This window comes from Gallus gallus, chromosome 1 (genome assembly GCF_016699485.2).
Source record: "Gallus gallus isolate bGalGal1 chromosome 1, bGalGal1.mat.broiler.GRCg7b, whole genome shotgun sequence".
NCBI lineage: Eukaryota > Metazoa > Chordata > Aves > Galliformes > Phasianidae > Gallus > Gallus gallus.
Window position 1 is genome coordinate 24,515,909 of NC_052532.1, and position 13,062 is coordinate 24,528,970.

General features: G+C 40.0%; 1 long non-coding RNA gene across 1 annotated transcript; it reads left to right on the top strand.

Moving 5' to 3' along the window:
* Positions 1–20: 20 nt before the first annotated feature.
* Positions 21–11,916, top strand: LOC121109156. Its single transcript, XR_005862040.1, has 3 exons — positions 21–3,884; positions 4,779–4,881; positions 10,559–11,916. It is a non-coding gene; the product is annotated as an uncharacterized LOC121109156 (long non-coding RNA).
* Positions 11,917–13,062: the final 1,146 nt, after the last annotated feature.

Consider the following 13,062-nt stretch of genomic DNA (forward strand, 5'->3'; position numbering starts at 1 on the left):
TCAGCATAGTTTAGCATGTGTTTCCTGACTTCTGCACACCTGCCTTCCAGCAGTAAAAATGTGCCGTGGCTTTGATTTTTAAGTAGGTGCGTTGTTTTCTTTAAAGAAGACAAGCTGTTCTCTTACGCCGTGTTCAGGCACAGAGACCTTGCTGTGGCTCTCCAGTACTTGAGGGGAGCTTATGAACAGGAGGGGGAAACAGAAGTCCTGACTTTGCCTGCCCAGGCTCTTGTCAGATTTTCCCTGCAGATAAGCAGCTGTGCCTGTCTTCTCAAAGTTCTCACCCAGGTCAGCCTTCTGCTTGAAACCGCTGCTTATTGTCAGCCTCCTGCATAATAATCCTCCACACGGGAGTGGAAAGATCTGATCTGACTCCATCATCTTTTTGAAGAAATCAGAGGTTCCTCACCTCTCTTAGTAGCAAGTTTTGACATTACGTTATAACCTGGCTCTGTGGTTGAAGCTGTGCCACAAACAGAAGACACATAATTCATTTAGCTAGTATGAGACCACCGAGACTGAAACTGTGGTTTAAGTGTTTGTCCAGCAGAGGGAAGTCGTAGCCTCTGGCTGTATTACAAGCTCTTTCAGAGCAGAAATCCAGTGGCTTTAAGATGCAATGAATAAGCAGCCTTGACCATCTGTTTTCTCTCACTGGTCAGGATCCTTTGAGTCGTGATTTCAGGTGTAGAAATTTGGTACCTGTGTCTTAGCGTGTCATTCTAGTCTTCTTTACAGAGAAAAACAATTTGTTTTCTACCATCGGTTGAGATGCATTTTGCACTGAAGCTCTCTCCAGTGGCTATAAAAGGAACCTAGGTAACTAGTTTAGACACAGGAATTTCACAGGTCAGCACTTAGATTAAGCCACACAAATTTTAATCCTGTTGGCCATAGCTGCCAACACAACATTGGTGTTAGGATGAGAAACATCAATCTTGCTACCCTTTTGCCTGTTTCTTCCACTGAGTTGCTGCAGACTGACAATTAGGACATAGCAAATAACTTAATATCAGCATAATGGCCATTATGCTCTCAGGTAGTTGAAGAAACAAAACATCTTTGTAGAGAGGCTTTCCCTTTCCTTTGTCTAGCGTATTGCTTTATAATAACATTTATTCCTGTAGTTAAAGCCATTTTTTTTTTCTGCAATTGACTCTCTGTACTTTAAGGTTTCCGTGGCAAGCGATTGCTGTATTTTGTGCTTTCCACAGAAAATATAACCAACTAATCATGCCCTGGAGTGTCTCTGCTTACTTTCCTGCTTCCTCATATTCTGCCAGGGCAGGAAGGAAAGCCTGCAGTGATAGTTGTAGGGTGTATTTGCAAGCAGTTACTGTGTGTAAACTTGTTATCTAGCCTCGAGCTGGCAGAACAGATGAGTGGATGATGTGTTGCTGCTGCCACTGTGTATTGTTTATCCATTTTACATTTCCTCAAACACGACATCTTCTTGTGGCTTTGCTTTCCTTAGTTATCAAGAAATAGGTATGTTTTATAGACCTAGCCATGCTAAAGGCTGAAATGGCTTTGTGGAGTTGTTGGGGGATGAAAGGCTTGTCCAGTACCACTCTACCAAACTCTAACCTTGTCAGATCTGGTGGAGAAAGGTGCAACGCCTACTCTTCAGGCTTCCTGGAAAGCTGAACCTCTAATGTAATGCTCAGACTGTGAGGAGATCTATGAAATTTCTTGTAACAAATCCTCCCAAATTGGCAACATCTGTCCATCTGCTCAGCACTAATTGCATCCAGAAAAAAAATTGCACGTAAGGCTGGAAATAAGGGAGTGGTGCATACTGGAGAAGAGGAAGCAGACAGCACATCCTGCAGAAGAAAACTAAGCGTCCCCAAATCTCATGCATTTCATTACTTAATACATTTGACAGCCTTTCTTGTACATTCTGGGACCCAAAGGTTTAAACCTCTTTGATTTTTATCTACATTCCCAGAATGTTCCTGGCCTAACCCTTTAGTTCTTCTTTAGTTTATACACACCCAAGCTGACTAAACATGATTGATGCCCACTTGTGTCTTCAGGGTAAACAGAGACATCCCTTCACCTTGGCTTTGTTCCTCTGAGTCTGTAGAAACACTGGGGATACAACATCAGCAGTGCAAGGACACAGATTGTAGCTGTTGGCTGGAGAAAACTAGAAAGATCTTGCTTACCTCATGCATGACTAGCTGTGATCTAAGTCAAGACATGCTTCATGTTGTATACTGCTATATCAAATGGCTGGTTTTTGCAACAAGACAACTGGAAAATATTATAAAAGGATCTCAGCCTGAAAATTGCCAGTAGACACAGAATGTAAGTTACAATTCTTCAGAAGCAAACCTGTCACATGAGCAGTCCCAAAGTGCTTTTTGTTTATCTTCACAAGCAGTTAGCAAGCACCTGATATAAACTTTGTTTGTTGTGATAGCAACTGCTGCTCTCATAGGAAACATTACAAAAAAAAACCTAATTTTACTCAGATCTCCTTTATATTAGAAAGTGTGTATTTTTCCAGCAATTTTTGCTAGCACACAAAATACGATACCAGTCTTAATGACTTTACAGCATCCCCACTTGATATGCTAGCATAAAAAATAACAGCGAATGTTTCTGTTTGCAAGAAAACAAACTCTTATCTGCTTTCCTTTTTTTTTTTTTTTTTTACCCTGAAGAAACTGAAATCATCTGTAGAAAATCAGTACTATTTTCCATTTAGATGGTAATTTCAGGGGATCTTGTGAACTATTAGTCGAGAAAATGTGATTGCTAATGGGTCATGTACCTACAGCTACAGCATTATAGAGCAAGTAGACTGTTGTTTTCACCTACTCTAAGCAGAGTACTAAGACAATGCTATTGTACATAAAATGAGTAATATGCTTCAAGTAACTGACATTTACCAGCATGTCAAGTTCATCATTTTTACAGTCGTAGCTGAAATTGCATTTGCTAAATTGCTCTTGTGAAGCAGGCTTTTCATTCTGATGGATTCCCTCCTTCTCAAAGTATAATTCGTCTTCTTGTAAAAACACTGATCTTAATCCTTAGCCTCCGTTCAGATTACTAGATCTTCCAGTTTTAAGGTTCTTTATCTTAACGCTCTCTGTGGTGACCTATCTGACCGCATTCTACTTCTTGTTTCATGCTGAGGGGTGCCTTACACACTGCCTACTGCCGGACATAATGTAGGTCGGACCAAAAATTCAGTATAATTCTGCTTTGTAACTTAGATGGTATCATTATTTTGTGAGGTAAGGTTATTCACTGTACCACAGAGCAGTCTTCTGGTACCAGGACCTTTGAAGCAATTATGGAAATGGAGAAAAAACATTCTGTGGATTTGATGTTGCACAGAGCAGGTGCTGAAATCCTTCTTGTTAGAAACATGTAAATGAAAAACGATCAAGAGGAGGATAAATAGGAGAAGATGGCGTTCCTTTAACAGGCACCGAACTGTGTTTTATCTAATAAAAGATGTAAGAACAAAGGGCATGGAGGAAGCTATTTTTTATCACTAGACTGTGCTCTGAAAGGCAAAACTCGAACATAAGCAACCAATTGCACCAACAGCAGTGAGAAGATGTGACACATGAGGATGGCAGATGCTATGCTGTCTTCACAGCCTTGAAGAGGGCTGTCTGTTTTGTTATCATTTCTAGCTTAGGACTTGGGCGAGTATGTCTAATGTCTGCATGTTCAGGTTAGTTTTGCAAGCAAGTTAACAGTGCTTCAGAAGTGGTGAGGAAAAGTATAAAAGGCCTTCAGACATGTCCTTGTGTTGGAATGCATGCATAAGTAGCTGGGATGTGGAAGAGATACCACCACTCGCCAGCACTGCACCTGAGAGAAGAGCTGTGTCGCAGAGAGCACAGTGCTATCCATTGGTAACTGATGTCTTTTCATTATCAACCACTGTGCTATTGCATTATTGATTAATGCTGTTGGAAGCTATTCCTGCTGGTCCCTTATGTTCGTACTGAAAACCACTTAACGTATCAGCCACATCTAATTGAATAGCAGGAAGAGTGAGTGAAATGTCATTCATCAGCACTCCTTCCCTTTATAGTCATTGGCAAAAGTCTATATGTCATTGAATATTGAAAGCATCCTGAAGGCATCAAATTTCCAGATACAATCCTGACTTGTTAATATTTTATTCAACTAATGCTAGAAATGCTGCTACTCCTAATGTTGCTCTGGACTTACATGCTACACTTACCGTAGGGACTAAAATTTTTATGTACATCTAAAGTATTACCATATCTCAGTATGATTGGTAAAGCATTACTCCAATCAATTACTAAATCTATAAGTTGAATCACAGACATTCACTGAAATTGCAGGATTTCTTCTAAAGTCAGTGATGGAACTGCAAGTAGAAATTAGCTAATTTGTAAATATTAGTAATGTAAATAACACCAAAAGACTTCAGTCGGTATCAGGGCCTCATTATGCTGAACTCTGTATAGTTACATACAAAGAAAGACAAAAAGTCCTGGCTGCAAGGAATTTACGTAGTGAATAGCCAAGACACAGTGCTGAATGAAGGAGATATTCACTACAGAGAGGAAGCAAAACAAATTGGTTTGCTAAGGCTGCTGTGTACCAGCAGCAGAAACTAAATTCAGATTTCTAGACTGTATGCCATTTGTCATATTTTATTTTACAGCACACTTTTGATGCTTCAGGAAGGTTTTCCTGGTTCCCCTCTGCTGTATATCTGTATGTGATAATGAACATGTATGAACAACTCCCCTCTGGCCTCTTACACTTTCCAGAGACTCCATTTCCTTTGATATCCACATTCATTTCATTCTCTTTCAATCCCTGAGGAGAAGTTCCAGAGTGGGATGTGGACCTCAGTACACCACCACACATGAGGTAAAGCACTGTTATCATCTGCCTCACGTGCTTGTCTTTGAATTAAATAAAAAATAATAATAGGATGGAAAAAGAAATGGAGAATTAAATGCACTTGAAACAATATCATTAGAATGGAAAGAGTACTCATTGCCATTCTTGATGACACTTACGTGATATATTAGCGTGTTTATATATCTTTTAGAAAGTGGTCTGTCTTCTCTTATGCCAGGTAAGTGATGAGGCAGGTGTGGAAGTTAGCTGTCCCCTGGGCAAAACAGGCCGTCACAAACTGAAGCACAAGATCAAGATAAGACTGTCACTGTGCAAGTCTCTGCTGCCCTGGAGCTAATGAGCACAATCTGTTTTTGCAAATGATTTCATACTTTTGTTCTTTATTATGAACATATACAGCACTTAAGTGTTTTCAGTATTGGCTGACTCCAGTATTTTGTAGTCACGATTGTGGTATTTAAACAGGAGGTGATCTGTTCTGCACATGGAAAAGGGGCTGTGTTACAGAGGAAATAATAAAGTGTTGCTGGGTTTTGGCAAGAGGGTGTTATGACTGTTTTCAAAGAATATACCCAATGTTCTTTATTTTCAGTACAAATCTATGGTGATTGGAATCTGATTTCTGGTCTCTACCTGGGGAGCATTATCACTACGTTAGAACTGCAAGCATAATATTAAATTGGAAAGCTTTTACACATATATATATAGGTTTGTCTGTTTCTTTTGTAGCTTCTATATAATACTGGTCCCCTGTTTCAACCTAAGAGCTGTGCTTACTGAGATGAAATGAGCAGTACCACTTGAGTAGGAACTATTGTAAATAATGGAGACCTTTTTATAAAACTTCATGATATTGTTAATACCCAAAATGCACTCAGTATGACAAGCATCACATTGCTTTGGATTAAAAACAAAATGCCTTTCAAAGATTTAGCCCGGTGGCTGTTTTTTAAATGCATTTCAAGACTTTCTGAAAATCTTGAAATACAAACATGATGTGTTTGTATTCTGAAAATGTGTTTGGTGAGGGACACCTAATTGTCTTCTATTCCCAGAGAAAGCCAAGCTGGTAACTTATCTCCAATCACTGGAAGAAAGCTCACTTAGAGACTTGAATACAGACTTTTTCTGTTGTACCACTCCTGAATTACTTCTGCAGGAGGGTTTATGTCTGGGGTATACATACCTAGCTGAAAGGTAGGATAAACTCTTGAAACATGCGTTACTTATATATCAGGGATAAAATCTTTCCAGGACAATGCCTAGGTTTAGCAACTGTACATCCTGGGACCGTGTTTATATATATTGTAACACACAATGCCAGGCATTATGCTAGGTTTTCTGAAGCAGGTCTATTTTTCAGTTTAAAGCATTATTGTGCTAAACTGGTGATTAATCTGTAATGTTCCAGCTGAAGAAAGCCTGAGTTCAGAAGGGTACAATTGCTGCTCTGGGTTTAGACATTGTCCAGCAAGAGGCCTCTGTGCAATGCAAGGATTCCAAAGGCAAATATTTGAACACAGAAATAAAAAGAGCGTGAAGGAAGCTGGCAACAAGGTTACACCAGCTAATGCATTTGAACAATGCTAGCAGGTTAGATTTAGGAGATGGGTGGAGTAGAACCCTGATGTATTATATCAGATCTGGTATTTTTTTCCTCATGCAGTTCTTTAGCTTTTTTTCCCCACATCATTAGCAAGGATTGCAAAACAGTGTATTACAATATGTCAGATGCAAGCAAGTGCTGTAATGCAAGATCCATAGAGCAACTGAGAACAGGGATGCAGCAGCTTAGCTGTCAGGATGTTGCTGTCTTGACTGAGGAATCTGCAAGAGGGCAGAGGCTTCCATTTCCTCCTGGATTTCATCAGGATCCACAGTCTGCTGTGTAACACAGTGTTGTCCACAAAATGGGAGTGGGTCTCTATAGTGTCTCATAGACAGAGAAGGAACTCTGTCTAGGAGTATGGGACACAATCATGGATTGCAGAAGAACATTTGGGGTTTACACAAAAGTTACTGTAGAACTGGTTGGAGACCAGACCCATTTGTATGTTTGTCTGTGAGGGAAACAAATGGGGAAAAGAGAACCTCTGGACAGCTACTGGAGGGATCAAGTGGAGCCCAAACCCTAGACTCAGCTAAAGCCAATTCTTTCCATTTTGCTTGGCAGTTTGCATCTATGCAGGGTAGGCCTGATTCTGATTCTGTAAAGTCAGTGTTTCAGTTTAGCCATCCATTCTCCTCAGCCTCCACAGAGACATGGTTCAGTGTTCTGCATTTGCAGTGAAGGTGTGGAGAGTGAGTTGCAGAGATTGTGCATGATGTACAACTAAATACGGAATTTTCATCTGCCAGCTTTTTACATTTTTTCTCACTCTAAGCTCACAACATGATGGAAAACCAGACACTTTGTGTTTGGAATACTCAGCATCCCCCTTGTATATCTGTTCTAAAAAACAGACCTTTTCTGCATCTAGTTCTCTTGCTGTGGTTGTCTGACCATGAAATCTCTGAACTGAGATTGTCTATAATACATTGGGTTTGGGAAACAAGCACATGAACTGTAACTAAGCAGTCTGGATGAGGAGAGGAGGTGCTGCCTGGTTTCTTCACCAGGCTCCTGAGGAAAACCCCCTTCATAAAGAGTTGTAGGATGAAAGCAAAGAGTTTTATGAAATATGCATCTTGCAAACAATAAGTCAATCACAGTGTCCCTTCAAGCTTTGCCACACCAAACCTCACCGCTTCCACATGATTAATTGCTGCCATGCCAAATCTCACATAAAAGCCAGTAATACATAGATATATTTGTGCAAGGTGTGGCAGAGAATATAGGCATATCTATACACTCACATGTAATGCAACTTTCAATATACAGGAAGGCTTCCTGATGAGATCTGAGCTGTCCCTTACAAAGTGAGAAAGAATATTCTATCTTAAGGTGAGCTAATGATATTTTTAACATCCAGTTGAGTCTGGGGGGGCCTCATTAACAGGCGCTGCTTGCAGTCTGGAGAGGGATGCCTGCAGCTGGCATCAACAGAGGCACAGACCTTTTCTGTGGTGGTGAAAGTGAAGAGACTGGGGGAATGAGAGTTGACATCACCTCCGGAATATATTATGAATTAATAATTCTCTTGAGAGAGGATGAGCAGGGGTTAGAGTGAAGATGAGAAGAACAAAGCAAAAGAGGCTATAGAGGAAAGAATTAACCCAAGCAATTATAAGCAAATAATAAAGGAGGGAGGAAGCATGCATCCCCTGGTTGAGGTCTTTAGGTTTGCTTTTGCAGGATATGATGAGCTGGCCTAAGGACAGCACTGTGAGCTCCACAGTAAAGGCACTGGCTTGAGGATTTAATAGTATATAGAAGCTTTCTGAATGGAATCTGAAGGTAGGTAAATATTAACATAGTCGTCTTCTGTTCAGCCATTTTGTCAACCTTTGTTTCTATTCAGAAACTTTAGATGAGAAATAGAAGGCCCTAGGCACCATTTCCTGCCAGCAGAAGGGTCCCACCAGGGGTAGTATGGGTGTTAGGAGTTGTGAAAAAGCCGGTGTGATGATTGGACCTTAAAGGAATCTAACACTTCCTCGCATTTCCCCCTCCCCACCACATTCAATAAGTGAGCACAAAAACGCTGTTTGAAAAACAATCAGTTTAAAATAAAACTTAATTTTGTTGTTATATAAATGCCAAGTGACAGCTACAAAGAAGCAGACTGTGTGGTGGTGGAGCTGTTGTGTCCTTTCAGGAACGTTTAATAAAATTTCACTAAAGAAAATACAAAATCTCTTAATAACAAGTCTAGTCTAGAAACTTTCCACTGCAACTTGTCAGGATTTACGTTAAGACTTGTCACCAAAATCTGTTGGCTGCCATAGGTATAATGTTTGTCAGTACTCAGATTCACAAGTCTTTGGATATCAACAGGAAATGATACGTAAACCTAATTTTTATTGCTTTAATCTTTACTTGATGGACTTCATTGATACAATCACTGTGTAGGCACATTTTACAGGCACTGTTATCCAGGATTATGATTATCCCTGAAAATAAAATAGAAGTAGATGTGAGGCTATTAATTTATGTATTTTAGGAAAAGATCAAAGCCACATAACCTTATGTGTAATTATTTCATTTAATTATACAGTTCTACATTTGCATCTGCAAAGAAATGTACTAACAATGACTAATTAATCCTCAGAGCAGCCCTTTGAAATAGGTAGATAGACATAATCCAGTCTAACCAATTTCTTGCCCAAGGCAATAGACTGTGTCAATATTTAAGCCAAGATTAAAGCTCAAGTACGTCAAAATCTTACTCTGTGGCCATTACACACAGTGATGTATAAGAACTATCAGTTCTCAGGTTTCCATACCCTACTTTGCTGTAATAATTTAGACTGGCATATGTTTTGACCCGCACAAAACCTACATTGTCTATTGTCTGTCAGAATGATTCCTCTGCCTCTTCCTCTCAAAAACTCCTCCCACTCCAGCCAATTGAGGTGTGAAAGGTCTAACTTTTCCCTTCTTATATTCAGCTTTTACTTTCTTGTGCCTATCGCTGCCTGACTAGCATTTTACACCAGCAGACTTCCTCCTACAGGTTCCCTGTAATTCAGGTGTCATTGTCCCTCCTTGGGGCCCCATTTCTGTGCTTTACACACTCCCCAAGAGGAACCACCTATCTCTTCCCCTACTCCTGGCTGCCCCCAGCTCATTACCTGGGGACCTGCTCTGTCATAGGCATCATGGAAGAAGCACTGCTCCTGGAGCTGATATAAGCTGCACTGTACATACCTGAGACATTAGGTAAGGAGAAAATTCAAGGAAAGCTTTGCACAGTTAAATAGCAGCCACTGTTCCCATAGACCATGGTCCAAATCAAGATGAAGCCCCCTGGTCCACGTGTCTCTTGCTGTAGGTGGAGGTTCATGAAATATTTGGAGCATTTTGTGAGTTACAAAAGCACTTCATGAGAGCAGGGGTAGGCGTTGTTATTCAGGTAATAAGGAAGGCTAATAATGTTTGTGAGGAGAAGAACAAAGAGAAGCTGATGCTGTAACCAAGAATACTGCTTGCCTTGAAATAGTCTAGTGACAATATGAACTAGGGTGAGATGGTTCTGACACGAGTGAGCAGCAGAGAATGCAAAGTGACAGCAGCACTGTGATAAAGTCTCAAACTGATAGAAGAAACTAATTTCATAGCACGTAGTGACTGATGGGGTACAAAGGAAGAGAAGAAAAACAGTAGGAAAGAAAACGTAATGTAATTGAAGAATTGCACCAGAACCTGAGAAATAGTGCCAGAACCTGGATTTCCCACTGTGGCTGTGCTTAAGACCTGGTAAAATCTTACCTGGCTATAGCTTTTCTTATTTGATAAGAAACAGAGTTAATGTGATGTATCCAGTAGCTGTTGATAACCGTGGTGTTTTTATTTGTGCTTTGATATAATATGTCCAACCAGAAGAGATAGTCACTCTGACTGTAGGGATTCTCCCCAAGAACTTGGTGAATGGAGCAAAATTATTCCTATAGGCAGACAAGTTGGCTGCTGAGTGTCAGTTGGCCTCAGCTGACGTGCCACACAAGTGGATGTGACACACTATCACCGTACTCATTATTTCCTTTACTTTGTAGGAAAACTTACATCTTCATGTGATTGCAGGAAAGGGGAAAGAAGACATGCGGAGGACATGAATTTTCCCAGTAGTTTCTCACCATATACAAGGATATACTTCTAATGGCTGCAAACATTTTGATTCATCTCAACTTTCTCCGGAAGTGTAATTTTCTATTGATAAGACTGTGTAGCTACGTGTTATTTTTAGAAAAGCAGTTGATAGTTTGCCCCATCCTCTCAGGCATTCTGCTGCTGACTCAAATGGCTGACGTCTTCCTAAAATGCGTACGTAGCCTGTTTTAACCAGGAATTGATTGGGCTTGACAAGATAGAACTGTGTGTGGTGCAGAAGATCAGATGTATGATCATAATTGGTCTGCTTGGCCTTAGATCATTGGATTTACCTGGGTTCTGAGTCTCCATTCAGCGTGATTCAAGAGTGTAAAAGCCAGAGCTCCATAAAATGGGCATCGTACATTCAACCAAAAGGAGAATGGCTGAGTATAGACATATGGCGGGTTCATTTTTTTTCACGCTGTTGATAATCTCAAAGAACACGTAGTAACGGAACAAATCAGCATGTTGGTGGAGGTTCCTCTGCCACCCACACCAAATGATATTTTGGGGCATATAAATAGGAGTCAATTACAATAACACATCCCTTTCATTCTGAGTAATTGCTACTAAAATCCAAGATGACTGCTGTCAAAAGGGGATGTGCAAAGGCACTAGAATTCTTTCTGCTTTAGAATAGTTATATACTGTAAATACATGCAAGAGAAAGCATATTTCTTAACAACCTTTTTGGAGAAGTAACTTCTAGTGGAAATAGACATATCTTTCCATTTTCTGACATAGTTTAAATGTTTAAGGACAGGTGACCTAGGATCACCCAAGTTAGATGGCAAAGCTTTATTTTACGATATAGATTTATAATGAAATCTTGCATTTTGACAATTGAATTAAAACATTCCTTTCACAATCACATGGAAGTTCTCTGTTCTGATATTTTCTCATGCAATTAAGTGATTCTGCAAAAGTTTAACATACATAGAGCCAATGTAGTGACTAAGATTAGCATAAAATATTGGAAGAAATGTGTTCCAAATCTGGGAATGCATTTTATTGTTCTCCAATATTAAGAGTACTGGGGCAACTGATGAGCTCAAGGTGAAATCGTAGCCCCACCAAAGTGATACCAGGTACTTCCCCTGTAGTGAACAGAATCTTTTTAAGATTATGACTGATGAGATACACAAAGCATGCTTTGTCTCCCTCAAACAAGGAGGAAGAAATGAAATGCCCTCTTTCCACTATGTAAATTCTGCAGGCAGTTTACTGCATTTAATGAACTGTTACAGCATATGCAGATGAACACTTCCCACCCGCTCTCCACAGATCTGGCACACTGTAATCACTTGTCCTATATTTCTGTGCTGTATAATGTCCTCTACTGCTCATAGAAATACAGCCCACAAAGTTGAAGCAAAGGTCCCTGAAGAATTCAATTTGCCAAAGGTTATATCTGTCTCCTCTTTTCAGGCCAGGATATGTGAAACTCACTGCTGCCCTTTCAGCCCTGTGGCTCAGACTAAGCCTGAGTCTGCCTTTTAGCCTTGGCTTTCACCTTTGGAGCCACAGAGCTTGCCATGGAGATCTGAGCTCCACCTGACTCCGAGGACTTTGCCAGGGTCAAGCTGGAATCAAGAAAGACTTACACAGCCAATGCATGTAAAATGAAATATGCTAAGCACTTTCAGCTCATTGAAGATCTTTCAGAAAATACATCCATCACTAAGGTACCTCCTGAAGTCAATTATGCATAACTATAGCCTTTTGTAAATCTCCTTTTTGCATCTTCCATTTTAAGCTTAGTGCTCCCATTCCTTTTTCTTCTCTCTTTCCCTGTTAATATAAAGTTCTGTCCGTGCTTGTTTGATCAAGAGTATTTCTCATCTTGAATCTCTGCCTAACTGTGGGATAGCTTCCTATCTCTTAGTATAATTAGCACTAGCACCACATAAGTGCATTCAGAGTATGAGCAAGAAAATCTCTGATCAAGACAGTGTCCACATTGCTAGCAGTGGGAACTGTTATTCTCCATTTATACTACTGGTCCCAGCTACACAGCAGGAGGGATATTTGGATGGGTCTTTGAAAATGTTCTGAATGTCCTACCACTACTCAGAAACTAACAGTGAACCTGAACCTTCTCATAGTTCATCTCTGCCACATCTGAAGAAACTGCTCATTTATATATTAAATATATATACATGCACATAAATTCCTTATACATAAAAAAGGAATGCACGTACGTATATATAAACCTCCTACATCATCATTGCCTCCAACAGAAACGTATTTCAGATGCACTCTATACAAAATTTTAAAAAGATTTTAGGAAAGGTTCGTGATTTAAGTTGCCAGCACAGAGACATTTTGTGCATGCATGCTTAAAGCGCTGTAAAGATCAAAATTTAATGATCCTGAGTTCAGTCTGTAAAAATGGAAATATCATAGATCATTAGACACTTTCAAAAGTGTTCCTC